We start from the raw sequence: 22,914 nt of genomic DNA, 5'->3' as shown, positions 1-22,914 counted from the left end.
AAGTTACTAATCTCTTAGTCTTACTTGCTCATCTGTTGCCAAGAGCTGGAAGAAGATGGCCTCTGCAGGGTCACCTTCCAAGTCCCTCAGGAAGGCAACTAACGGGAGGAACTTAATGTGCATCCAGAGACCAAGATGGCGGGAGTGTGGGAAACGTGGCTTTTAGCATGCCAGCACCTTCCAAAGGGAAGATAGGTGGAATGGAGGTGAAGGGACCGATGCAAAGTGCTAAACACAAGTTTAAAATTTGGACTATGGCTGTTTACAAGGAAGAATCAATGTCTTCACACAGGGAGATCTTTAAAGGCTTTATTAAAATGGTAAGGGAAGGAAAGAAATAGATGGGGAATTCCTTGGTAACTGGAGTAGTTTCTATCCTTACTTCCTAGCACTGAATTCTAAGCCATTTAGCTAAAAATATAGTAATAAAGTGATCATTTTATCTAATGGTAAATTTTCCAAGTTTACTAAGAAACTAATCTTTTAAAATATGTAGAAATATGCATATGGTTGATAGTAACTTATACACAATGAAAGTTTTGAAAAGATTTTGAAGAGTTCTTCAAATGTTTTGGTGACATGTTGAAGACTAGTCTAGAGTTGTTTAATTTTAGTTCAATTTATTTTTATAATATAGGGCCAAAGATCTGGGTCTACCAAGTTTTTCTTTCTTTGGTTCTACACATTTTAGAAATGTATTTATTCTTTCCACAGATATTTATTGAGTAACTATTATGTGCCAGACATATTTTAGATGTTTGAGATAAAACGGTGAACAGAATAAATAAAGATTCCTGACATCAAGAGCTGAGATTCTAGTGAGGGAGAGAGAAAAATAAACAATCCACAAATACATAAGCAGATGGCATGTTTTGTTAGAAGTTTATATGTACTGTGGAAAAATAAAACAGAAGATGGTAAGAAAGACCATCAGGGCTAGTGGCAGTCTCTAATTTTAAGTAGATGGTCAGGGTGGTCTTCGTGGAGGGCATCACATGTGAATAAATATTTGAAGATGGTGAGGGAGTCAGCCATGCAGGGTATCTGGTGGGTTCAAGGCACAGCAAGCTGGCCAGTGAGGTGGGACCCCAGTGAGGAGGAGCAGATGAGGTCAGAGAGGGCGTGGTGGGTCCAGATCACACAGGGCTTTGTAGACTGTATTAATATTCATTTTTTATGAGGTTGAAATTCTTTTCCAGTTGTGTCAAGCTTTCTTTGTGAAGTAGAAAGTAAAGTCATTGGTTGAGACGGAGCAAAGGAAGGAAGACATAGGGGCTTTAATGCTAGAGGGAGAGGTGGAAATAGTCCTCTAGGACACGCAGTCCTTTATCGCTAATCGTCTTAATAGTCCTGTGGTCACTGTAGGACAGTGAGAGAATAAGTGGACTGTGCACCTGCGGGGTGGTGGTCTAGCGGCATCAAGGGCTCACTTGACATCCAGGTCATGAATTTAAAGTGAAACCAGTTAGTGTGGTCCCAAAATACCACATCCTGGGTGAAGTACAAACTGGTTAAAAATTCACACAATGCACTAGCATTTTCTGAAGACAGGCAAATCCACAAATTCCTCTAAGACCAGGTTATGTTGAAGGAGCTGGAACTTGTCTTATTATTTGACTTGATTGTAACCTGGCAGGAAGATTGCCTAAGGGCCAAATTAATCAAAGGATTGGAGAGCCACAGAAAAGACCGTTCAGCAGGTTGCCCTAATCTGAGCAAAGACAAAGTTGTGTAGCTTGTTTCTCTACCTGGTTAGGAAATCATCCTGCAAATTGGTCTTTATCTGAGCATCTATTGTAGCATTGGCTTAGCTTATTTGTCCTCGGGTGTGACAAAATTCCCACTTAAAAAAAAATGTATTGTTAACCCTCTTCAGTAACAAGCTTTTCCTTTCTCCTCCAGGTGTAGAGTCTTTGTCTCTTTATTTTTCTCTGAAAGGTCTGCACAGTGTTGTGCGTCAGTCAAAAGTTCTGTAAATGGTTCTCCAAACAGATTTCAAAACATCTTAAACGTGGCAGCAAGGCACATGTGAAAGCTGCCTCTGCACCCCGGGAGCAGGCCCCAGAGTATCATTCATTCCTGACTTCATCCCAAATCTCGCTTGCCAGCTCCACCTGTAATTAGCAAGATTCCTCCACTTTGCTGGGCGCGTAATCATAAATGTGGTTCAGGTCAGTTTTCCCGTGGTAGATTGTTAAAGTCACTTTCTTACACAGTTTCGTTCTCCACTTAGATCGTGTTACAGCCCCAGGACCACGGTACTGGCTCGCTTCGCTTCTGCTCTTCCAATGACCATTTCCAATCTCAGAGGGAGTTACCTAAGTTGACAGATATCCGACAAAGCAGAACTACTACATTATAGGGCTGTTCCTTAAACTCCACTGGTTAGTTCCCTAAGATGAGGGTATTTTTTCATACATTTCTGATGTTTCCTATAGTCCATGAGGCTTTAAAAATTATGACATGCTCAGTTTGTAGCCTGGCTTGGGGCTGTCTTATAAGGGCCAGCACGCGAAACTTTCAGGGGATTTAGAAGGGAGGTTGTAGCTGTATCAAGTGGACATTTAAATTTGAGTTTTTAATATGTGGTACCTGGATGGGAAACCATGAGATGGAAGTTCCCTTGTGACGAAACTAACATTTTACAATAAGGAAAAATGAGTTAAAGTTGGCTTTTGCTGACATGGAAATCATATTATTTGTATTTGCACATACGTTTATCGCTTCTGGTGGCCTTCATTGCTCTCAGTGCATCCAGACTTCCATCTGGCGTTATTTGCCTCTGACTGACGGGCTTCCTCAGCCTCTCCCGTGGTGAAGTCTAGTGCTGATGACTTCGTGCATCTGAAAGTCTTTACTTCGTCTTTATTTTTGGAAGATAGTTTTGATGCATTAAATTCTTGGTGGACAATCTTCGTTTCAGTACTTTAGAGATGTTGCTCTGCTGTCTTCTGGTTTACACGGTTTCCGGCGAGAAGTCTGCTCTAATTTTTATCTTTATTCCTCTGTACGTGAAGTGTCTTTTCTCTTTGGCTGCTTTTAACATTTTCTCTTTATCACTGTATTTAACCAATTTATTATGATGTATCTTTTAGTGTCTTTTCTTCCAGGATTTTTGTGCTTGGTGTTTATTGAATTCTTGGATCTGTGGATTTATAGTTTTCATGAAGTTTGGAAAAAATGTGGCCGTTAGTCTTTTAAATATTTGTTTTCTAGCTCTTCTCCTATTCTGTGAGAATTTCAATTACTTGTATGTTAAGGCTGTTTGAAGTTTTTCCGTACCCCATTGATGCTCTGTATATTTGTTTTTCAGTCCCTTTTTTCTTTGTTTTTATTTTAGATAATTTCTATTGCTATGTCTTCAAGTTACTAACCTTTTCTGCAGCAGTGTCTGATCGTCTGCAGTGTCCAATTTTCTGTTAGTCTGCCATCCCATATGTTTCTCATTTCAGTTATTGTATTTTTCATCGCTAGAATTTCAGCGTGAGTCTTTTTTATATTTTCCACGTCTCTACGTACCATACTCAACCTTGTCTCTACTTTCTTGAAAATACTTAATATAGTTATGATCATTGTTTTCATGTGCCCACTTACTAATTCTGTAATCATTGTCATTTTTTGTGTTGGTTTGAATTGATTGTTTTGTCTCCCCATATTGTGAATTACGTATCTCTGCATCTTTGCATACGTGGTAATTTTTTACTGTCTGTTAGGCATTATGAATTTTACCTTGGTTGCTGGATATTTTGCATCCCTATAATTATTCTTGAGCTTTGTTAAGTGGGATTAGAGCAGTATTTAGTTTATGGTTAGTTTATGGTTAACTTTTCCTTGCTACTGAGGCAATGCACTTCTGAATACTTGGTGCCTTATGCATTATGAGGTTTTCTATTCTGGTGGGTGGGGACCCAAACTGTTCCCCATCCTGTGTGAGTTACAGGGGTTTCTTCTGCTAATGTCATGAATCCTGCCTGAATCCTAAAGATGCTCAACATTCTAAAGATCTCAGCTCTCTGCAAGTTACACATTAAAGAATTCTCAGGGCCAGCCCCATTGCCTAGTGGTTAAATTCGGCATGCTCCACTTCAATGGCCCAGGTTTGTTTCCTGGGCAAGGACCTACACCACTTGTCTGTCAGTGGCCATGCTGTGGTGGTGGCCACATACAAAAAGAGAAAGATTGGCAGCAGATGTTAGCTCAGGGTGAGTCTTTCTCAGCCAAAAAAAAAATTCCTAAGTAAAATCAATAATAATACACTTTTTAACTAGACAGATTTGTTCATATTGAAAAATAAACATGCAAAACATGGGCAGGTAAATTTGAACATAAAATGAGAGAAAAGGGTTCCAGATATTAAAATATAGCACACAGCTATAATAATTACAAAATTGTGATATTAGCAATAGAATAGACACAGCAGTGAAACTGAACGCAAACGCTAAAATAGGACATAATAGGCATGAGATTTTGGAATAAGGTTAAGGTGGTATCTGAAATTACTGGAAAAACATTAATTATTCAAAAAGTTTCTGGGGCAGCGTATAGCTATGTGGAAAAATATTCTTTAGACCATGGTAAATAAAAATAGATAAAAATTGAAATGGAAAAATGTGTCAACGTGTTCGAGGAAACTATGGCAAAACTGTTTTACACCTTTACAGCAGAGAAGGCTTTCCAACAAGGATGCGAGGGCAGATGGAAGTGAGAGGCCTTCATAACGAGATTAAGCAGATGGGAAAGTTTACGACTAATGAGAAGGGCAAAAGGACGCTAAAAGTGATCATTTTCTTGAAATTATAGTGAGGAGAAGGATCTGTGCTTTACGTCTTGGGAACCTCCTCTGGTCATGTGAGTATGTGTGGAAAGATATGAATGATCAAGAGAGTCCAGCCTCGTGTTCTCAGAAGAGCTCAGCTTCCTGTGATGTTTGAGAATTTAACTGTTCCCAGATACATTTTATGCCTCAGTCCATCCAATCCCTAGGATTAGGGGGCAGGGTGGTGACTGGAGAAGCAGGCATGTGTGGCAGCTGCTGCTCTGGGCTGGGGTTTCAATAAGCTTACTGGGGTCAGGGGTCAGAGAAAGATCGCAGTTGGGGACCATCTTGTAATCTGAGCCTTTTTGCATATTTTACGTGTTGACATTCATTCTATAAGCAAGTGGAGGTATACATATGTACTTATTTTTGCAAGAGTGAAATGCTCTAATGTTAGTAATGATCATGAAAGCTATAGTACTGAATGGCTCAAAGACAGTTAAGATATTTCAAATAGTTAAATAAGAAAATAGATTGGTAGTTAATGTAAATATTAAGAGAGTACGTTGGCTACATACAATATTGGGAAGAATGTTATAGCCTTATTGAGCCAAAAAATGTTTTCAAAACTTAATTTTAAATCAAGGAGAATAATAGTGTTCAGAATATGTCAAAATTCTAATCTTAACATAAAAGTTTGATTTTTAGCACTTAAAACATCAGCAAAAATAACTTTTAAGAACTATATTTTAAAATAATTTATTTAGGTTAGAGATCTTTCAAGAAAAAGCACTCTTTGGAAATTCTTCACACTGGATAGTGGTAAATTAAAAAAAAAAAAACGAGCGTCCTCCCTGGTGGTGTAGTGATTAAGTTCATGTGCTCTGCTTTCTTGCCCTGGGGTTAGCTGGTTCGGGTCCCAGGCAGGGCCCTATGCTTATCAAGCCATGCTGTGGTAGACATTCCACAGATAAAACAGAGGAAGATGGACACAGATGTTAGCTCAGGGCCAATCTTCCTCAGCAAAAACAGGAGGATTTGTGGCAGATGTTAGCTCAGGGCTAATCTTCCTCAAAAAAAAAAAAAAAAATCCACTGTGCCATCTCAAAATATCAACAAGAGGAAAATTCCCAAAATGTACAATAGCATACATGGTAAATTATATTTACAAAATAAATCAAACATAATAAATAATACAAAGAGTATGAAGAAAAATAGTTAGGAAAAATAAATTAGCTAAGGTCATTGATCAAGCTTATATGAAGGCAGCTGGTTGGTTTTGTCACCTTTGACAGCCCAGATGGGAGCATAAGTGCCAAATATGTGTTGAATGTCATTTGTTTCCATTCCAAGATCCCATAGGCCCTCAGGTTAGAGTTTGCTAACACCAACATGAAAGTAACCAAGAGCAAACAAATGATGACTCAACTGGAGTCCACACCAATCTGAGAGCACATTTCATTAGGGATTCCTATGACACAGTGGGAGCTCTGATCCCATCTTCCCAGAGGCCTGGGTCCCCACACAGTGTGCCACATGGGGCTGATTCCAGGTATCACCAAGATGAGTCGACTTTACTGTCCAGCACTGATGTTACAGAGACCCCCCCACACACTCAGGTGTGCTAGCATGCTTCTCTGATGCCACACAGCAAGCGCATAAATCTTGGCAATTGTTAGTTCTCAGTCTTGTTCCAATAGCTGGGAACCATAGGTCAATTTCTGTTGCAGCATGCGCTGTCGGGAAGCAATCCAGAGAGATCATTCTGAAAATCTTTGTGGGTACCAGAAGTGGTACCTACAGCATCCACCATCCCCAGGTGGCTTCATGAAGAGCTTATTGTCCTTTGCTCCAAAGACTGTGCATTTTTAACTTGACTCAGTCTCCTGCATCTTAACTTTTCTTGCTCCTCTTCCTCCTTCCTGCCCTATCCTGGAAACTTTCAACATCTCATTGGAGGAATTCACCAAAACCCCTTCCAATGGTCACCATTCTCTACAAATGTCCAAACCAAACAAAAAGTAGAAGTATTTTTAAAAGATAAATTTCATATACTTTAAGCAATTTAGATGTTACAGAATTAAATATTACAATTTAAATATTTCAGAGCTGTACCAGCCCTATCAGATAATTTTATTAGTTTGAAGCAAGAAGAAAAAATAGGATTCCATTCTTTATCAGTGAGGTGCTAGGTTAAGAAAAATAAAGGAAGAAAGCAGTTACGCAATTTCATTTTGCTTTGTGCTCCTCTTTGCTTGTTGCTGAAGTGATTTACTGTCAGTTGCAGCTGTGGTTGTCATGTCTATGTTCACATTTTAGAAAAGAGTTTAGTATTATAATTATTGATATTTTCAGAATGTCAATCTGCTTAGTATTTCATATCCAAAGAAAACCAAAGGGAAAAAAATAAAACAAATGAGGAGATATTCTCCCAAGTAACACCTAGAATGTTTGCCAATATTTGGGAGTAAATTTTCACACATCAACCATGAACCTGATGCCGTGACTAGTTTGTAGTAGCACCATCCTGCAGGTGGGACATGGCAGTACCCTCTCAGTTCTACCTCTGAAGGGCAGAGATGCTGGAAATGACCCTGATGTAGGCCGTTAGTTCTGCAGCCTTTCAAATGCTGGAGTCTCAGCTGATAAATATTTGGGCTGAATACTGAGGCTGAAGCTGGACTTCAGAGCACCCTTATTTAAAAGTCTTCTGCAAGATACTCAAATTTGAGAAACAACTGTCTACACAGCAAAAAGGCACACTTAGGTTTCATGTATCTAAACAACGGAAACTTCAAAGGGACACACAAGTTTTAAATGTGAAGATGGTGCTGTGCCATGTTCTGGACAGGAAGAGGGAGAAGAGTGATCTCAGGAAGAGGGTGTGTGAAGACAGAGAGTTGGCGTGAACTTGTGGACTGGGGAGAAAGGAAAGAGGCCTCAGTCACAATTCTTGATTGGGCAGGGCACCTGAGACAGAGACACCATTCAAAGTGGCTGCGGTAATGTCTTCAGAGAACCTTTTGTTATGTTGGGGGAATTGGGGCCTGCCAGTAAGAGTCGTCTTTAGTAGCTCAATAGTAGGATTCAGCTTCTTGCCAAGAAAGCATTCATTGCTAGAAGAAGTTATCACTGGGGAGTTGAGAAACAACAGTGCTTGTTAGCATGGAAGTGATTCTGGCACCAAGCATTCTGAATAATTAAAGTGTTACATCGGCCTTGGAGACCAAGAGACCCTGTTGGAAGGAGGTATTGACCACAGTTGGCATGTACCTCAGGGAACGCACTTTTCCCTTCCATGCTTCATGAGCCAAAGGCAGGGCTGGCATTCAGAGGCATCTCTGTAGGTCTGGCTGATCTGAAGACTACATCATTGTCGTTGACTCTATAGCTCATGACCACCAGAAATTACACCTTAGAGAAACACTCGGTATATATGTATAAAAGTCTATACACTGGCTAGTCAATCATATTGGATTTTTTAAATTAAAGACTCTTCTTTTAGAGCAGTTTTAGATTCACAGCAAAATTGAGAGGAGATAACAGAAATTTCCCATATACCCCCTGCCCCAACACACACATAGCCTCCCCTATTGTCAACATCCCCCACCAGAGTGATACATTTGTTACAATTGATGAACTCACATTGACACATCATAATCATTCAAAGTCCATAGTTTACTGAGGGTTCGCTCCTGGTGCACATTCTGTGCATTTGGACAAATGTACAATGACACGCATCCGTCATTACAGCGTCACACAGAGTTGCCCTAAAAATCTGTGCTTCACCTGCTCATCTTCCCCCCACCTCTTCATATTGAGTTTGTAAATTATGAAATAGGATGTAGGTAAGTCTATCTTTAATTAGGCCATCCTTTTTAATTCTTTGCTTTTAAGGAATTTCTTATAGGCTAACGTACCTGCAGACAGAGTCTGCCATTAGAAGGTACCAGGTCCACCAGGGACATGGGGTCCTGGAGGTTCATCTATTTATAGAGCTCTTTAACATTCAATAAGAGAGTAAAGATGGTACATCTCATTATCATTTTCCAAATAGAAGATGTTATTCTACTTGGCTAGGCTTTTGAGCCCAGGTTATATTCCAGGGAACAAAGAACTTTATGATATCAGGCAATACCCTAAGATCCTTCATTACCATGCCATTCCTAATGTCTGAAGTCATCTTCAATTAAGGTAGGTATGTAGGAGTAGATGGAAATTTTTTATAAATATACTTCTCATTAATAAAAGCGTAATCATATACCTCAAATCTAACTTTCTAGATCACAAATTTTAATAATAATTAATAGAGAAGGCGAAGTCTTCCTGCCTCAAAGGAACTCTCTTCCCTTCACAGGACATTGGTCTATTTTAGCATTCAAAATTTTTATTCCAAATATGACAATAAATTGGCTAAGAATTGGCATTTTTAAACTGACATTAAAAAATATGAACCCAGCTTGTTTTGCGGGTTACAAATGTATCCACGTTCTTAATTAAAACAACAATACAGAACATTTATCTGCTTAATCCTTCTCTCATCATGTGGAGGTTTTTTGATCTGTTCATAAATATTCCAGTCCTCTCCTTTCTTGGCACATAGTTAGGCTGCATTTCCTGGACCCCTTGTGGAAGAGTATTATGCTATCTTATAAAGCTGAATATTGCCACATCCTGCAACATATCGATTATGCCACATCCTGCAACATATCGATTATGCTCCTAAGGGATATGTTTAAAAATGTTCATAGTTACTATGCATAATAGTCAAATATTCATTGACAAGATAATAGATGAGCAAATGTTGAAATAAGCACACAATAGAGTATGTATAGAAGTGAAAATGACTCTACAAATGCATTCAACAACTGATGTAAAACTTTAGTGTAATGTTGAGTGAAAAAATAAAAACAATTCCAAGAAGTCTGCATCTAGTATACTAATTTCTTTAAAATTCAAAACCAGGAAAAACTAAAAAACATACATGTGTAATAAAGATACTTTATTTTTAGGAAGCAAGATAATTGTACAATTAAAAAGTCAGGATATTGGTTATCTTTAGGGTAAGGCAGGGGGCAGGATATGGAAAAGGCTAAGAATTTAATTATTGGCAGTGGTAGGCAGGTACCATCTTAGGATGGTAGTAAGTTTACAGGTATTCATTATATTATTTAAATAAATGTACAAAGGCTATAATATAAAATGAATAAGATAAAAGATGGTAAAATAGATTGGAAATGGGTGAATTCTATAGCTGAAATTCTATTATAAGAATGGGTTTCTTCTACTTGCCTGTTGTCTCTGCTTCCTTTTATGTTGGCTCCATTTTCAATCAAGCTGTCTTCACCCATGATCAGATTATGAGCAGGACTTTCATGTCTGTACTCTCAGAAACTATTAGGAAAAAGAATAATGACTTTTCTCAGGAGTCCAAAGAAAAGTACTGAACTTGCATCTCATTTGCTAATAGACACATGACCCAATCATTACAACCTGGGGAAGTACTTTCTGATTGATCACACAGGAGTGACATTCCCGTGTTTGGGAGATAGCACTACTCATACCTCATACACTGAAAAGGGAGAAATTGCGGTTTCTCAGAAGAAAATCAAGTTTCAGTTGCTCCAAGAAGGAAAATGGACTCCTTGCAGACAAAAACAGTCAATTCAGGGCCTACCAAGACAGTTTTTATAACTCATCTTTAGCATCCTTGTGGGGAACGCAGGATGTATCTACAAAAGTGTTTAGATACTTTGACAGCAAAACAGCAAATGTCCACCAAAGGTTGAGTGCATCCTTCTTATGGGTGCTACGCTCCACACCGCAGCATGAGAGATACCACACTCCATTATGGGGACAACCTGACATTTTCAATATCCCAACTGATATCTCCCAGGGCTGTTGATTCTAAAGGCTATTGAGGCACATAAATGAAAGGATTCCTAGAGGAGTATTTGTTGTGTCTGAAGGCTTGACCTCACTTCTATCTCTGTATTAAATCAGTGGTCTTAGTGTAGCTTAGAAAGAATCTCTTAACTTATTTTATTTACCATTATTACATAGGTACTTTTTCAGAAAAGGTAATTATAAATTGTTACTCAAATTCTTTTCAGTTTGGTTTGAATTGTTTAATTCATTTGTTCACTTACTAAACAATTGATAATTTAATGCATAATGTGAACCATTGTTTATAAATATTTACTATTGTAGATATGGTGGAGAAAAGATCGTCACAATCCCCACCCTCAATGAGTATTTGCAGTTTACAGAACTCGATAAGAGTTTGAAGAAAACAATAGGCTTTTTTTCCCCTGGGTTCTGGTCTTTATGCAAGATTTTCCTATTTTTAACTTCTCATTAATGGTCATTTCAATCAGGATTGCGTGCATCTGGGTTTCAGACACTGGTGCTCATGTGGCTTTCTTCTGCAGAAAATTCACTTACTTCTTGAAAGGCTACTCCTTTGGGTTCCATTTCACTGTCCTTTCATGATTTTACTCATGATTCTCTGAGCATGCTTCTTACAAGTCTTCAAAAATTCTTTTAAATGCTGACCTAACCCTACATTTTGTTGTTGGCTCACTTCTCCAAACTATCAACCTCTTTTCTTTGGGTGGCCTCACCCAATCTCATGATTTAAACTATCATTTACAAATGATGATTCCCAAATCTAGTTCTACAGCCCTAACTTGAAATTCATCCTTTAAAAACATCCAGCTGCCTACTGAACATTCTCCCGTGTATCTCCTATGCCTACCTGAATTTCAGCCTGTCATCATTGCCTTCTTATTCTAAACTCTTCAACCTGAGATACCATTGCTAGCCATGAGAAATTTCTTTCATCGTCATCACTTTCTAGTATTCCCTGGTTTTCAATTTAGGTTAGTGTCAGGAAAATGTGTGGAAAGAAGACAAACCATCAAAAAAGAGAGTTGTTAGTACATATCTCCATGTTGAACTTACTAAATGTGCAACTTGGGGAAGCTGCTTAACTTCTGTGAATTTTAGTTTTCTTTTATACAAAGTGTCATTGTTAATACCTACCGCATGGAATAGTATAAATGAAAAGATACGACATGTAAAGTGATAAACAGAGCTTATTATACAAAGTGTATTCAATAAATATTTGATGAAGTAAAATTCTTCTAATAAAATGTGTTCCTTAATAAATGTCTCTTTACTAACATTAGTTTGCAAAACAGATAGAAATGAATTGGAAAAAATATGAGATAGCTATTCAATGCTCAGTATACATATTAACCCTCAGAGCACTTGCTATAAGTCTATGGTTCCTTGGTGAGGGGTGGCTATAGCACACAGACTGGAACCCCTCGTTTCAGGACACCCTATTGCCTTCCCTGCATCGTACTCCAAATAAGTTACAAGAGCTAGGAAGGTGTGTCTCCTAAAGCACAGAGGGGTAATATAGGGAACTAGGTGGGAACAGATCCACGTCCTCTTTTACCAAAGACACTGTTTTTAATTCTTCTCATTCTCTTATCACCCTCTCCGCTATCCATTTGTTTTCCTCTTTCTCCGTTATCTTTGGTCAGCCTGACACACCTAATACTTCCAAATCCTCATTTGTATTAGGTTACTGAGTATGAAGAGGGTTAACTTTCTCTTCTGTGGACTAAATGGACAAACCAAAAGTTAAATTTATGACAGCATTTGGGATGCTTCTGATTAGCAAAGCAAAGGAAACCTTATGGAATACTACTCTCTAGGATGCTTATATTTTACATCATTATGTCTTAACATATTCCCTCAGGAACTCAGAATGGGAATTTTTTCCAGTATTCTCTGGGGTAGCTGCTTTCAGAAAGAGGCGGAAAGGCATGACACTACTTTAAGGTGTTCTAACAGGTAAGTGACAGATTAGTTACGCCTTTGTACTCAGAGAGGCATCATTACAGAATAATGCAAATTAATTTTCAAGTATGTTTTATATGTCTTGTAACTGTATTGCTCCTAGTTCCTCTGAGAAAGGAACAGAAAAAAATGAATAATGTTTTTAAAAGTTTACTGTTAATACGGTAAGTAAATAGAATGAAATATAAGCTTTAGAATAAAACAATCTTTTGAACTCAAGAAACATTTTATGAGTACCAGGTCTGTGACAAGCCATCATTGTGTGCGTGGATACAGGGATGCATTTCATGTACAAAGGTTTATTAGGGTTTCTTGAGAGGGCAGAGTGTAGAAATTTCACAAATGCTTTTCATGTAAGGCAGCTGAGCAAGATAAGTCCTCACTATGGGTATTAAAAGTTACAAGAGTTTATGCCTGCCTAGAAATTCGACAAAAAGCTAATAGATGTAGTGACCGTCACATAGCTTCTGGATAATGTCATCTCCAAGTGACAGTTTTAAATAGAGTGTTGTATATCACATTATAGAGTTATTACTCTTTGCATGTTCCTAAAATGATATCATAAGAATATAATTTCCCGTTGACATGCATCTCAGATTTAGTTTGAAAGCTGAATAACTACTTGTCATAGCAAGTTCAGAGGAAACATGACAATGTGGAGGCTACATAAAGAAGGGGAAAGGTAATGTGTGGGAGGGGAGTTTTTGTCATTCTTTAATTTGGGCTCTTGAAGGATAAAAAAGTCCTGAGTCAACCTGTTAACCTTCCCACAGAGAATGATAAATTTTGTGTAGAAATAAGAGGAGGGATTCTCCCGAAGGCAGCAGTCTAGCGTCACCGAATCAGGGAGGGTTGGGCAGTTTAAGAGAGAGTCCTTAAGGAAAGCGAAGATTCTTACTGTGGCCTCTGCAATGAAACAGATTTTTAGGATGGAAGGATCCACCTAACACTCTATTCCACCCTCATCTGTTTCCACCTTCATCTCTCTGCGTTTTCAGCTCTTCTCTGGCACCTCCACACCCAACGCATTATCTGCTTATTATTGTTTTGACAAGTTTAGCCATTGTAAAGTTGGCTAAACTTGTCTGAGGTAAGGCCAATAGTTATCAAAGACGTACTATTTTATTAGTATGGTTTTGTCTTCAGGTCATTGTTACTCATTTTTGTGTCAGATTCCTTTGAGGATCTGATGAAAGGTGTTAAAACACCTCTGGGAAAAAATGGACATAGGGTCATCCACAAAGACGTGCACAAAAACATATCAGGAGGATATGAAAAATGTCAAGGCTCTCCTTGCATTCTTTAAGCACCAAGGATTCATGTAAAAAAAGTCGAATGCTTAAGATGATCATTTTTATGGGTGTCAAGTCCCAAAATCTTACATGGCTGTGTTGTGCTGTTCAGACTACAACACCTTCTATTCCAGATTGTGGAACTGATTTACTGAGTTATTTAAAATTGATCTCAGTTTTTTCCTGAATTTATAAATTGGGAGTATGTTTGTCTGTCTACCATACATAATATGTAGAAGGCCACAGTATTTATGTGAATGCATTTTGTAATGAGAATCTTACTAAACCAATCAGATAAATATCATATGTTAAGAGGTTATTGAGAACGTTCAATTTAAAAACATTTACTAAGCACCTACATTGTACAAGGCATTGGGTTTTGCACTGTGGAGGAAAAAACTGAGAATATGTAATTTTCAAAGATTCTCATTGCAAGAAGGAAGCTAAAGAGAGAACACACTTAATTGAATCTAAATAATAGTATGGAATATTATAAGAACAGCGATAAGCTGTTAGAGAGCAGGAGAGAAAACTTCCTTTATCACAAAGCACTTACTGGAGGCCACCAGAGAAAGTTTCTTAGCAGTTGGGCCCTGAAGTTTTAGGACAGTTGAAGTAGTTAGAAATGAAGTGACATTCCAGGAAGGAAGGAGACTACTGATCAAACTGTAGATTAAATATTTGATGAGAACTCAGAATTATTAACAAGTTAATGAAAACATAAGCATTTATGATTCTTAATTTATCTTAAAAATATATGTCCAAATGTATAAATAAGCTTGTTCTAGAAATGAGCATTCTAATGGGATTGATAACATATAATCAAAAGCCATACCCTCAAAGGAGTAGCCATGATCGTGGGTCTTATTTTCAAATACAAGTATTTCATGATAGATCACTGTTTCAAGTGAATAAGGAAAGAATGAGCTTATTGTGCAGATTAAGGTACCAAGGCTCAGTTTCCTCATAGTTGAAGACTTTTGTCAAGGATTTCATAGTCCAAAGAGAATTTTTTAAAAAATCTGGTATCCTAAATTACGTCATCAGACCTTTTCCCAAAGTAGCTTTTGATTTGGAGGAACATAAGGTATATTTTTTGTGTGCTGAGGTGAAGAAAGTTTGCCAAGAGAGAGGAGAAAATATACGCAGGAAATTTTGTATCTCTTTAGTCTATCAGAGTCTGCGATTCAGCCACTTAGAACTTTCAAGACAGTGTGTTGAAGGTATGGATGGGACTGAGGAAGAATACAATGGGATAAGTAAGTCTTCCAAATTACATTTAAATCTATCACGTGAGTTCATATTTTTACTTGCATATGGTCCCCTTCAACATTATCTTAACAAGAAAGATCTAGAGGAAAGGTTTTGCTTTTAAAAATGAAGCCAGTGATAATATTCCTTTCTAAGTTTAAAAAAAGAAGAAACACATTTCCAAGTTAAGTAATCATTGACTTTGCCAGGGACAGAAAACAAATTGAATGAAGTCAGTTACTGACTATCTGCTGTTCCTTTCATCTAAAATTATATCTCCCTCCCTCTTCTGAGTCTCTGCTTTGTTACAAGAATGTGGGGTTTTCAGGTACTTGGATAATACAGATTACAATCATGGTCTGATCCTACACCAACTGCATGGTGACATCTCCTTAAATGACTTCAGGTTGAAAATGTTGAAGCTAAACGCTTGAATTGTGAAAACAAGGACTATTGAGTAACAATACCCCTCTTTCATTTATATGTAACCTTAGGGCTTTGGGTCCTCTCAGGGGTGTTTTTCAGAAATAGGAAAAAGAAAAACAGAAATGAGGATATTTGAGATATTGCCAACTATCAAAGAACATTCACTTCTCTATGTTAGTATATGTCAAATACTCAATATCCTAAAGGCGCCTCAAGGTAACGGCATATTATTCAGAGGCTGTGTTTCCTGTTGCTCTTTTCAAGCTATAACATCTGGGAATGAGTGTGCAGTAAAGGGGAGCATATTATATTTTAATAGATATTTCCATTTCTAGAAAGATGTATAACAAATATATGATGATAAATATGTGTATAAAGAAGACATTCTTCATGGGTGGAAGTCGGGTGTGATTTTACATTTATATCATGAACTTCCAAAAGCAGTCCAATAGATCCAAAATGCCAAATGATGCCACATCCAAACATGGACCCCAATTTATTGAATATGGAAAAATAATTAAGTTAATAATAAAATGGAGCCATCCCTTTTAACTTTATATTCATCGAATTAGCAAAATTAGTCAGAACCATGTAAAAGCCACAAAGGGCTGTATTTGAAAAGTGTTATCAGAAAGTGTAACATTCACAAGCTTATTTGAGACTCTCAATGACCCTATGACGTGGTCCTTACAAATTGTGGAACAAAATGTTGAGGTGACTTATTAAGAAACCACAGCTAAAATGTCTACAATGAGGAAAATTTATTTTTCTTAAAATATTTGATAACATCGCATATCACGCCGTGAATGAATTTCTTTATTTTTTGCAGATAAACCATTTCACTCTGACTCCTTCTCCTCATTCGAGAAATCATGCAGCTGAACAATAATGTGACTGAGTTCATTCTGCTTGGGTTGACCCAGAAACCTGTTAGGAAGAAAACAGTTTGTCTCTTTCTCGCTTCTCTATTTGGGGACGTTGCTGGGTAACTTTCTGACTATTGCTACCATCCAGATCAGCCAGGCGCTTGGGAGTCCACTGTACTTCTTCCTTTTCTGCTTTTCCTTGTCTGATACCTGTTTCTCTTCTTCCATATCCGCTAGAATGATGTGGATGTCCTTTTGAAGAAGACCCCTATCTCTTCCAGCGAGTGCATGATCCAAGTCTTTTCTTCACATTTCTCTGTCTGCCTGGAGATCTCCATCCTAATCATCATGGCTGTCGATCACTGTGTGGCCATCTGTAAGCAACTACCCTACACAATCATCATGAGCCATCAAGTTTGCGGCGCCTTGGTGGCTGTGGACTGGGTGGGGTCCTGTGTGCATTCTTCAGCTCAGAATTTTCTGGCCTTGAGTTTACCTTTTGGTGGTCCCAATGTGATTAGTCACTATTTCTGTGACTTGTAGCCTTTGTTGAAACTTGCGTGCACAGACACCTACGTGGTTGACCTACTCTTGGTGTCCCACAGTGGGGTCATTTGTACAGTGAGTTTTGTCATGCTGATGTTCTCCTATGTTGTCATCTTGCATTCTCTGAGAAACCACAGTGCTGAAGGGAGGAAAAAAGCTCTCTCCACCTGCATCTCCCACATCATTGCAATCATCTTGTTCTTTGGTTCTTGCATACTTATATACACACGCCACACAACCACCTTCTCCGTGGATAAGATGACAGCTGTGTTTTATACAATTGGAACACCTTTGTTCAACCCTCTGATTTATACACTGAGAACTGCAGAAGTGAAAAATGCCATGAGGAAGTCATGGAACAAGGAGTTGATCTCAGATGACAAGACAAATGGAAGTTTCAAATTTTTCTTCATAATTCGTATTGATCTAGGAGAAGTCCATACAGAATATTATCTTCTTATCGTTGAGTAAATATAATCCTAAATTGGGTAATAAGAATTAGTTTCTTCAGGAAAATAGGCAAATGAACACATATATTGATTAGTGTTGAGTCAATTTTGTGTAGAAGTAGAGACAGCCCCAGGTAGAAACAGCCACATAAGACTCATGCCTCACTCCGCCTCCCTTGCCTGCCTAATATCACCGTGGTTTTGATCTAGTATTTTCTCTGCCCTTCTTTATATTGATTCTTGGCGTTCTCTGTTTCTACTTCCACTTCTATGTGCTTATATCCACAGCCCGGCAAGTTTTCCTCCAAATGGTTCATTTATTAACCACTGTGGTCTCATAATGTCTGATCATGAACCTTCAACTTGGTTGTTCTTCCTGACTCAGCAGAAAGCACCATATTTAAATAATTATAGAAGCTTCATATTGTGAAGGACAGTATATAATCTAGATAACCTCCCTTCAATTTCTTGATGTTATATTTTGAATTCTTACCATATGTTTACCTAGATCCTTCTAGAACAATGACAGAACATTGTGAGGAAATTCACCCTTCTGAAGGAGAGTTTTTATCTTAGGAACGTTCTGATTGTTGAGGTTGTACCCATAATATTATTCTTTTTGTAAAAATTCCTTTTTGCTCCTAAAATGATCCCTTTTAATTTGGGGAAAGCATTAAGTTTTCTCTTGGATCATACCATTTATAATAATTTGGTTATAATATTGGGTTATTATGATCGTGGCATAGATGGCCAAAATTAGGGTAGATATATTTATGTGGAATAGAAGTAAAGAATACATGCAGTTGATTATAGGGAATTTGAAAATGGTTATAGGGAATTTGCAAATGATGACTGATTAAAAGAAAGAACGTTATAACCCAGAGAAGGATTTTTAGGCTTTGAAACAGAAATAGCTATATCACATATGAGTTATTTTAGCGAGTTTTAATACAATCCAGAAAAGAGAATAACTCAAGAGATACTGAGATATTTGAGTGAAAATTATATTTATGCAGTGAAGATGGATATCACCTTTGTCACCATCCATCAACACCACAGTCTCTAATTACATGATCACTAAGAATCTTTCTGATTTCAATTTGTTTTCTTACTTGTATTTTTATCCACAGAGAAAAATCAATATGAGTACTTTTGTTTATTTGGAACTTCTATTTCTATTTATAAATTACTAAATTATATTAAGATTACTAAATTAGTGTTAATTTTATTGTACTAGGAACTTTAGTATGTCTTTAACTTGAGAAAAAGATCATCTATTTCTCTGTGTGGGAGTGGAAAATTGTGAATTCCACAATGAACTCTAGTAACATAAACACATCACTTTTTTTTCAGATTCTGTGAATTTCAAGGCTAATTAATCTCAAGAAGTTTATCATTGATGACAGCTGCTACGGCTTGATCCTGCTCTTGCAAGGTTTGCACATTACTAGATTCCAGTTGGCAGAGTTTTAAGTGAAGTCTTCTTCTATTTCAAGACAAGGGAAATATGAAAAGGGGTGTATGTTGGATCCAATTTAGGCGCCTCCCCAGATGCACTCTATCTAGTATGTCTTCTGGGCATGCTTCTAACACAGAGCTCCCGTGCCCACTGTCACCACATCTCCTGCCCACAGAGATTATGGTCTAATTTTGGTCCAGGATTTTATAATAAAGATAATAGAACAACAAAAATGACCAAATGTGTGACCTCACCAGAATTTTCATGTTGAAGTCAGGGTTCCAATAAGGAAAGAGTGGGACTCTGAGATCTAAATAGACACATTTGTTTGGGGAAGGGTGAGAACCACGAAGTCAGAAATTATCTTGCGTCCTCTTGGTTGTCATAAGTAGCTTCCTCTCCCTTGAAAGAGGGGAAAGACGAGTCTTCCCTAGCCGAGACACCGTGCTGTTACCTTATTTGAAGAAGTTGTCATGCAATGACACTTTTTCTCCTCATGAGCTTCCCCCTACACCTATTGCTTCCAAACAGCTAGCCAGGGGAAAGTCGAAGGAGAGTCCAAGCAAGAACATACAATCTTGCTCTAGAAGAAAATGACATGCATGAGAAAATTGCAGGACTTGGCTACTGTGTACAAGTGTGAACCAGGAGAGCGCTTCATCATGGGAAGTCTTAACACAGAATGGCAAAATGTCAATCTGGAGTTGAGGTCTACCCAATGGGGCTTTTTCTGTAGACTGACATCATTGGAAATGCCTTGCTGAGTAACTATCTGGTTTGCTTTACTCACAGAACTATTTGTTAGATCAGTGGGAAAGAACTATAAGACAGACTTGCTCACAGTATGAAAGACCCAAGAGTCAATTTTTTTTTTTAAATCTTAGGTATTGGCAATATCTTAAATATCTGTACCATTCTTGGGTGTGATAGCTTAGGAGTGAATATGATTTGAACTTAATTCATATTTAGAAGACCCTAAAGGAAATTGTTTGAAGAAGTTGGATCGCAAAGTTTTTAGGTGGGAACTTTTTGAAGTATGTCATCAGTATGTCCATATTCCAGTGGCGATAAAAATAAGCCCAACTAGAAGAATTGTAGAGTGACTAACGTGACAACTGTGGATTAAACGTAGCTTCTATTTATTTGTTTGTTTATTTTTATTTTTATCTTTTAGCATTCTTAGAAACATGTTTATTAAAAATGTTCTTAAACACTTCTCTACCTGCATTACAGAATGGCACAACTTCCATTCACTGATATTACGCTGTTCTCAATGCAGCTTGCAGGTGGCATTCTAGAAACATCTTTACAACAGTGTTCTTAAACACTTATCTACATGCGTTGCATGATGGGTATAACTTCCTTTCACCAGTATAACACTGTTCTTAATGCAGTTTGCAAGTTCTTATTTTTTTAATGGTGATCATTTTACAATATATAAATATATCAAATTAACATGTTAAATTTACACAATGTCATATGTCAAATATATTTCAATTTTTAAAAAACATAGGTTCCTTTTAAAGGGCTGTCCTGTAGATCAATCTTGACTCAAATTTTGGTGGAACAGAGGTAAGCTTGATGGGGAGTGGAAGGAATCACAACATGTGAAATTCCTTAAATAAAAATTTATTGACTTTAAATAATTTCACCTAATGTTACACATAATAAAAAAAACCTTTGCACTTAAATACATATATATGGATATTGAAGAGTTTTCTGACATGGGGCATTCCCCTATGACTTTTTTTGATACCGTTATGGGTAGAATTACATCCCCTAAGAAAAGAATATGTCTGAGTCCTAACCCCCAGTACCTCATAATGGGACCCCATTTAGAGATAGGATCTTGTAGTGTAAGTATCTGACAATTGGGTGTTGGGTTGTAATGTAAATACTTGACACAAAGCTTTTTATTACTGAGGCGTCCTCTTCAAAGACATTTATGTGGAAGAAACACATTGCCAGCTGCACAACTAGATAAAGAGCCAGGCTGCCCCACCCATGAAGATCCCCTTTTAGAAAGCCCTGGGTGACCTGTAACTGACCATTTGAGCGACCTTGCATTTCCCTTCCTGTGCTTTAATCCCACTCATGTTTTAAATTCACCAATAGTGAACCTGCAAGCCCTAGGCACCCCACCCTTGAATCCAATAAAGGCAGAACCTCAGGTTCATGAGCGCTCTCTCTCTCTCTCTCTCCTTACCTGTGACCTCACTCTAGCCATGCCATGTATCCTCTATGACCTGTGAGTCATAGACACTTTTTTCAAAGTCCCCTGATGGTTGTTGATGAGGTGTGTTTTGCAATCATAAAAAGAACCACAAGGGCCCATCCAGTCACAACATGGGCTCCAGGTGGAGAAATGTCTGGGGCTCTCCACAAGTAGTGCAGCCCACATGAGTGCCCCCAGGCCTTCCTTGCTGATAGCATCAGTATTAATCGGGTGAGATGGATGCAAAATAGGTCTTTACAGAGGCAATCGAGTTAAAATGACGTCTTTATGATGAGCCCTAATCCAACATGGCCGTGTCCTTATAAAAAGGGGAAATTGGACACATACAGACACACATATGGGGGGAATGCCATGTGAAGACGAAGGCAGAGATCGGGTGACATTTCTACAAATAAAAGAATGCCAAAGATTGTCAGTAAACTACCAGAAGCTGGGAGAGACGCACACAACAGATTCTCCTCATAGCCCCCGGAAGGAACTAACTCTTCCAACCCTTAGATCTCGGACTTGTAGCTTCCAGAACTGTAAGACAATAAACGTCTGTTGTTTAAGCCGCCGGGTTTGTGGGTCTTTGTTAGAGCAGCCCTAGGAAAATAATACTGGTGTCCTGACAAGAACATCTGCATCTGGCTCTTTAAAGCACATGCAGTCGGAAGCTGCATTGATTTCTGTTGCTGCTGTGATAAATTACACCGACCCAGTGGCACAATTATCTTAGAGTTCTGTAGATTGGGTCTCTCTGGGCTAAAATCCAGGTGTCTGCAGGGCCATGTTCCTTTCTGGAGGCTTTATGGGATGTGCCATTTCCTTGACTTTTCCAGCATCTAGAGGCTTCCCACATTCCTTGGCGTATGCCCTTTCAACTCCATCTTCAGTGCCATTAATATTGCATCGATTTGACTATTCTTTCATTGTCACATCTCCCTCTGACTTTCTTTTCTGCCCCCTCTTCTACTTTTAAGGACCCTTGTAATTCCATTGGGCCCACCTGGACTAATGAACGAAGACGCTCCCCTAGAATGTTGCTCCCTGGTGTTACTGGAAATGGGGGGATTCTAAAATAGCAGGTGGCTGTAGTCAATGCCTGTTCGAGGTAAAGTGGATAGAATTATATGATATCAGCAAAACCAAGGTGCAATCAGGTGTCTTTTCTCGTAGGGCTCTATGACAATGGAAATTACATCATGGTGTTTCTAGGGACGAGACGGATGGAAAGCCAACTAGGTGAATAAACATGCAACTAAGATTTTGCACGGCTTATTTAGTACACATCACATCTATGTGAAGTTTCGACTGAAACATAGAATAAATTCTAATTTATTTATTGAGTATCTTCAAGTCCAGCAATCTGTCTTCACAACAACTCTTTAATTGTCATAGTTTTATAATATACTTCAATTCTGAAAGGTACGTCTATCTTCTTTGTACCTTCTTCAAAAAGTTAGCTTATGGGGCTGGCCCGGTGGGGCAGTGGTTAAGCTCATCCGTTCCACTTTGGCAGCCCGGGGTTCACCAGTTTGGATCCTGGGTGTGGACATGACACTGTTTGGCAAAAGCCATGCTGTGGTAGGCGTCCCACATATAAAGTAGAGGAAGATGGGCATGGATGTGAGCTCAGGGCCAGTCTTCCTTAGCAAAAAGAGGAGGATTGGCAGCAGTTAGCTCACGGCTAATCTTACTCCAAAAAAAAAAAAGTTAGCTTAACTACTCTAGATGTTAACTGTATCTGAATTTTGGATCAGATTTTAAAAAATCATGAGA

General features: G+C 38.2%; 1 long non-coding RNA gene, 1 other non-coding gene and 1 pseudogene across 2 annotated transcripts; all 3 read left to right on the top strand.

Annotated features, from left to right (window-relative positions):
- On the top strand, window positions 1-22,560 carry LOC139075208 (uncharacterized). Its single transcript, XR_011525375.1, has 4 exons — window positions 1-320; window positions 4,662-4,848; window positions 12,528-12,622; window positions 18,812-22,560. It is a non-coding gene; the product is annotated as an uncharacterized lncRNA (long non-coding RNA).
- LOC103558844 (olfactory receptor 4C16-like) lies at window positions 16,439-17,483 on the top strand (annotated as a pseudogene).
- On the top strand, window positions 19,621-19,750 carry LOC139078496 (small nucleolar RNA SNORA18). The gene has a single exon (XR_011531472.1). It is a non-coding gene; the product is annotated as a small nucleolar RNA SNORA18 (small nucleolar RNA).
- Window positions 22,561-22,914: the final 354 nt, after the last annotated feature.

This window comes from Equus przewalskii, chromosome 1 (genome assembly GCF_037783145.1).
Source record: "Equus przewalskii isolate Varuska chromosome 1, EquPr2, whole genome shotgun sequence".
Taxonomy (NCBI): Eukaryota; Metazoa; Chordata; class Mammalia; order Perissodactyla; family Equidae; genus Equus; species Equus przewalskii.
The sequence above is the reverse complement of the archived record's forward strand: the minus strand, read 5'-3'. Positions and strand labels throughout refer to the sequence as shown.